Raw genomic sequence first — 7087 nt, 5'->3', positions numbered from 1 at the left:
ATGGTCTGCGTCCCATAATGATTCAAATAGGCTACATGTCCCAAATTATTGCACAATTTGTAATATGTTAGCCGAATATGATCCACTATTGCTAGCAATGCTCAGGAACAACCACACAAACATGACAAAGTAAAGAAAGGTAAACTAACAATGTCATGGAATGATGCAAAATGTAAGGAAACGAACACCAAAGTCACTGTTATAAATGTCTGTGGTAAGTGACAGTGGCTACCGTGATATGTTGATATGCTTCAGCTTGCCTTCATATGACTTGTTTCACATTTGTCTCCAGCCATCATAAGGTAAAATAGATTGTCATTTATACTTACAATTCCCTTATCCAACGGATTAGTTGTTTACCTAGCTCTTATCAATAGCTCTTATCAGCTCAACGAGTAATCTGACTCTGGGGAATGAAATAAAGGGCCCAATAAAGGGTATCCATGATGATAATCACCCCTCTCCTCTAAATCACACTGTCATCAGGAAGCACGCTGGTCCAGAAGATGAGCGTGGACAACCTGCAGTCTGAGAAGGGGACGTTCGAGAGCACTATGTCCTACTCCCAGAACAAAGTAAGAATATGGAGCGTCTTTACTACCCACTCATCACCCATGGTGCTGGAGATCAGAGGTGAGAGAATGGCAGGTTGAGGTTGCCAGGATCAGAGTAGTGTAGAAGGTGTTGTTTGCTGAGGCAGTGAAGAAAGTAGTAGAGGAAGATGGGTCCAGGGTGATGGATCCTAAGAGGAGGTCGAGGTCAATAGAGAGCTATAGGAATAACGTACGGTAGGTTTTTTGGCGTTCATGGCCATGGTTGTCAGTTGTACCGCAGGAATGGAACATAAATCACAGAGGATAGATGTTGTAGTGGCAGCTGCAGAGAAGTACTTGGGGTACGAGATTTTACTGCAGAAGTTGCAAGGTGTTTTGAATGATAGTGCCCGTACTCCCAGGCTGCAGGCCTGGTGTAGGATCAGATAGGGCCAAAGTATTGGAATAGGGAGGAGGTTTTGATGGGTGTAGGGTGAGTCGGTAGGGCAATTTGTTCATAAAGTGTAATTAATTTATTCAATAGAATAGAAGGCTAATACACAGCCAGTACAGTAGGTGGCGGCATGCACCTGTAACTTTTGTTTGCAGACCGCCATTTTACCAAAGAAGAAGTAATTCCCAAACAATTAAATGAAAACTGAACAAAAGAATGAAAGCAACATGTGAAGTGTTGGTCCAATGTTTCTTGAGCTGAAATATAAGATCCCAGAAATGTTCCATATGCACCTAAAGCTTATTTCTCTCAAATATTTTGCACAAATTTGTTTACATCTCTGTAAGGGAGCATTTCTCCTTTGGGGTTATAGCTGTGTGCTCACCCACACAGCTATAACCCCATGGTGGGGTTCTGGTATAGGCAGACATAAGCTACGGATAATGAACACAATTGCATTTTATCTATGGTAATTTGAATGCACAGAGATACCGTGACGAGATCCTGAGGCCTATTGTCGTGCCATTCATTCGCTGCCATCACGTTATGTTTAGCTTTATAATGCACGGCCCCATGTCGTAAGGATCTGTACACCATTCCTGGAAGCTGAACATTTCCCAGTTCTTCCATGGCCTGCAAACTTTCCAGACATATCACCCATTGAGCATGTTTGGGATGCTCTGGATCGGCATGTACAACAGTGTGTTCCAGTTCCCGCCAATATCCAGCAACTTCGCACAGTCATTGAAGAGGAGTGGGAAAACATTCCACAGGCTACAATCAACAGCAGGATCAACTCTATGCAAAGGAGATGTGTCGCGCTGCATGAGGCAAATGGTGATCACACCAGATACTGACTGTTTTTTTGATCCACGCCCCCTACCTTTTTTTAAGGTATCTGTGACCAACAGATGCATATCTGTGTTCCCAGTCTGTGAAATCCATAGATTAGGGCTTAATGAATTTATTACAATTGACTGATTTCCTTATATGAACTGTAATTCAGTAAAATCTTTGAAATTGTTTTATGTGGCGCCAATTCTTTTGTTCCGTGTATATAGAGGACAGATCAGAGTGGCAGCAAGTTTCAAACCTTTAATGGTTGAGTGGCTAGCCATGTCCTTTCGATCTATTTCACCCTGTAGTCATTGCCAGTTTAGAAGCCTTTGTTTAGGCCTCTAAAAGTGCAAGTGATATAAAATAGAAAAATATAGGCTGTAATATACAAATACCTAGCAGCCAACCTGCTTGCACTAATTCCATGTAATTATAGTAAAATACCAATAGTAGCATATCCTTTCTTACAGTATAGTACAGTATAGTACGCTAATTTTACAGTATTACAGTATAGGAAGCTACTGGTAAGTTACCGTGAAAATTACAGTAATGCACTTTGCTGTAGCCAGAGATGGGTAAAGACACATCCACAAGTTATCTTGATACAAATTGAGGATATTTTGAAGACCAATGTATCCTTAACTACACCAACATTCCCAGTAATAGTTACAGAAATGGTTTACTTGCTATGACTGTGATATAACTGTAACACAACAAAATGTGGAACAAGTCAAAGGGTCTGAATACTTTCCGAAGGCACAGTACATGTCAGTACCAATAGAGCAAATACTGGCACCCAGTGTAATTTTGAGCAAGCGTTTACCTTAGAACTTGTATTTGACATTGAACCTTCTGTTTTAGAATGTGCTCTTGGTGCATACTTTAGATTGATTGATGAAGAAATCATGTTTTACTAGATTCAGCAGTGTATACATTTTACCGCATTTCAACAAAGGTCTTCATCAGAGTTTAACAATGGCCCATGTTCAAAAGGTACTGCTTGCTACATTGTGATTACAACTATTTTGAACTACAGAATATTTTGTAGGTACATAAAGATAAAGTTGAAGTCGGAAGTTTACATACACTTAAGTTGGAGTCATTACAACTCGTTTTTCAACCTCTCCACAAATTTCTTGTCCCAACTGACTTGCTAAAACTATAGTTTGTTTACATCTACTTTGTAAACAAACACAAGTCATTTTTCCAACAATTGTTTAAAGACATTATTTCATTATAACTCACTATCACAATTCCAGTGGGTCAGAAGTTAACAAACAATAAGTCGACTGTGCCTTTAAACAGCTTGGAAAATTCCAGAAAGTTATGTCATGGCTTTAGAAGCTACTGATAGGCTAATTGACATTATTTGAGTCAATTGGGGGTGTACCTGTGGATGTACTTCAAGGCCAATGTTCAAACTCAGTGCCTCTTTGCTTGACATCATGGGGAAATCTAAAGAAATCAGCCAAGACCTCAGGAAAATATTGTAGACCTCCACAAGTCTGGTTCATCATTGGGAGCAATTTCCAAACTCCTGAAGGTACCACATTCATCTGTACAAACAATAGTACGCAGGTATAAACACCATGGGACCACGCAGCTGTCATACCGCTCAGGAAGGAGACGCGTTCTGTCTCTTAGAGATAAAAGTACTTTGGTGCGAAAAGTGAAAATCAATCCCAGAACAACAGCAAAGGACCTTGTGAAGATGCTGGAGGAAACTGGTACAAAATGATCTATATCCACGGTAAAACGAGTCCTACATCGACATAATCTGAAAGGCCGCACAGCAAGGAAGAAGCCACTGCTCGAAAACAGCCATAAAAAAGCCAGACTATGGTTTGCAACTGCACATGGGGACAAAGGTCGTACTTTTTGGAGAAATGTCCTCTGGTCTGATGAAACAAAAATGGAACTGCTTGGCCATAATGACCATCGTTATGTTAGGAAGAAAAAGGGGGAGACTTGCAAGCCGAAGAACATCATCCCAACCGTGAAGCAGCGGGTGGCAGCATCATGTTGTGGGGGGGCTTTTCTGCAGGAGGGAGTGGTGCACTTCACAAAATAGATGGCATCGTGAGGAGGGAATATTATGTGGATATATTGAAGCAACATCTCAAGACATCAGTCAGGAAGTTAAAGCAAATGGGTCTTCCAAATGGACAATGACCCCAAGCATACTTCCAAAGTTGTGGCAAAATGGCTTAAGGACAACAAAGTTAAGGTATTGGAGTGGCCATCACAAAAACCTGACCTCAATCCTATAGAAAATTAGTGGGCAGAACTGAAAAAGCGTGTGCGAACAAGGAGGTACTGCCAATTGGTCTGAGGAAGAGGTCAGTCACCTGCAGGAAACAAGATAGAGTGAGAGGAGATGCTGTGTACAATTCAATGCTATCTCTTCAGACAACAAAATGTTCCCTCACAGGTACACAAATAAAGCCAAGGGTAATTACAAATATCTCAATGTACACTCAAACCTAGCACTTCTGGTGCAATAACAAAGGCACTCTATAGATAATAAAGGCACCGCAACATGTTTCAATTACCATGTTTACATGCACACAGTATTCTGGATACTAGCTCATATCTCGCTTAAGATCTTATTTGGGATATGCACCTTTGATATCCTGCTCAAGAGTATCCCTGTACCCATAATTGACCCCCCTTTTATCTTCAGAGTTTGTACTGTTAGGTGACATAAACTGGCGTATGCTTAACACCCCGGCCATCCTACAATCTAAACTAGATGCCCTCAATCTCACACAAATTATCATGGAACCTACCAGGTACAACATTACATCCTTAAACACGTGCACCCTCATAGATATCATCCTGACCAACCTGCCCTCTAAATTAGAGGTCGACCTATTATGATTTTTCAACGCCGATAACGATTATTGGAGGACCAAAAAAAGCCTATACCGATTAATTGCCCCATATTTTCTATATATGTGTAATGATGAAAATTTCAACAATACTGAATGAACGCTTATATTTTAACCTAATATAATACATAAATAAAATCAATTTATAAATAATGAATAATATTATTTATAAATAAATAAATAAATAATAAAACATGTTCAATTTGGTTTAAATAATTCAAAAACAAAGTGTTGGAAAAGAAAGTAAAAGTGCAATATGCGCCATGTAAAAAAGCTAACGTTTAAGTTCCTTACTAAGAACATGAGAACATATGAAAGCTGGCGGTTCCTTAAAAATTCCCCAGTTAAGAAGTTTTAGGTTGTAGTTATTATAGGAATTATAGGACTATTTCTCTCTATACCATTTGTATTTCATATACCTTTGACTATTAGATGTTCTCATAGCAACTTTAGTATGGCCAGCCTAATCTCGAGAGTTGATAGCCTTGAAGTCATAAACAGCGCTGTGCTTCAAGCATTGCGAAGAGCTGCTGGCAAACACAGGAAAGTGCTGTTTGAATGAATGATTACGAGCCTGCTGCTACCTAACACCACTCAGTCAGACTGCTCTATCAAATATCAAATCATAGACTGAATTATAATATAATAAACACACAGAAGTACGAGCCTTAGGTCATTAATATGGTCAAATCCGGAAACTATAATTTCGGAAACAAAATGTTTATTCTTTCAGTGAAATACAGAACCGTTTCGTATTTTATCGAACGGGTGGCAACCCCAAGTCTAAATATTGCTGTTACATTGCACAACCTTCAATGTTATGTCATAATTATGTAAAATTCTGGCAAATTAATTACAGTCTTTGTTAGGAAGAAATGGTCTTCACACAGTTCGCAATGAGCGAGTCTGCCCAAACTGCTGCATATACCCTGACTCTGCTTAAACCTGCAATGAACGTAATATAAGTGATTTAAATTTCCCTAGTTAATATTGCCTGCTAACATTAATTTCTTTAAACTAAATATGCAGGTTTAAAAATATATACTTGTGTATTGATTTTAAGAAAGGCATTGATGTTTATGGTTAGGTTCATTGGTGCAACGATTGTGCTTTTTTCGCAAATGTGCTTTTGTTAAATCATCACCCGTTTAGCGAAGTAGGCTGTGATTCGATGATAAATTAACAGGTACCGCATTGATTATATGCAACGCAGGACAAACTAGTTAAACTAGTAATATCATCAATCATGTGTAGTTAACTAGTGATTATGTTAAGATTGATTGTTTTTTATAAGATATGTTTCATGCTAGCTAGCAACTTACCTTGGCTCCTTGCTACACTCGCGTAACAGGTGGTCATTCTGCCACGCAGCCTCCTTGGCCATAATCGGCGTCCAAAAATGCTGATTCCCGATTGTTATTGTCCATGTCGATTAATTGGTCAACCTCTACTCTAAATAAACCTCTGCTGTCTTCAACAAGGATCTCAGCGATCACTGCCTCATTACCTGCATCCGTAATGGGTCTGTGGTCAAACGACCACCCATCATCACTGTTACAGACCTATATCTATCCTACCGTGCCTTTCTAAGGTCTTCGAAAGCCAAGTTAACCAACAGATCACCGACCATTTCGAATCCCACCGTACCTTCTCAGCTATGCAATCTGGTTTCCAAGCGGGTCATGGGTGCACCTCAGCCACGCTCAAGGTCCTAAAAGATATCATAACCGCCATTGATAAAAGACAATAATGTGTATTCATTGACCTGGCCAAGGCTTTCGGCTCTGTCAATCACCGTATTCTTATCGGCAGACTCAACAGCCTTGGTTTCTCAAATGACTGCCTCGCCTGGTTCACCAACTACTTCTCAGACAGAGTTCAGTGTGTCAAATTGGAGGGCCTGTTGTCCGGACCTCTGGCAGTCTCTATGGGGGTACCACAGGGTTAAATTCTTGGGACAACTCTTTTCTCTGTATACATCAATGATGTAGCTCTTGCTGCTGGTGATTCTCTGATCCACCTCGACGCAGACGACACCATTCTGTATACTTCTGGCCCTTCTTTGGACAATGTGTTAACAAACCTCCAGACGAGCTTCAATGCCATACAACTCTCCTTCCGTGGCCTCCAACTGCTCTTAAATGCAAGTAAAACTAAATGCATGCTCTTCAACCGATAGCTGCCCGCACCTGCCTGCCCGTCTAGCATCACTACTCTGGACGGTTTTGACTTAGAATATGTGGACAACTACAAATACCTAGGTTTCTGGTTAGACTGTAAACTCTCCTTCCAGACTCACATTTAGCATCTCTAATCCAACATTAAATCTAGAATCAGCTTCCTATTTAACAACAAAGCATCCTTCATTCCTG

Source organism: Oncorhynchus mykiss, chromosome 22 (genome assembly GCF_013265735.2).
Source record: "Oncorhynchus mykiss isolate Arlee chromosome 22, USDA_OmykA_1.1, whole genome shotgun sequence".
NCBI lineage: Eukaryota > Metazoa > Chordata > Actinopteri > Salmoniformes > Salmonidae > Oncorhynchus > Oncorhynchus mykiss.
The sequence above is the reverse complement of the archived record's forward strand: the minus strand, read 5'-3'. Positions refer to the sequence as shown.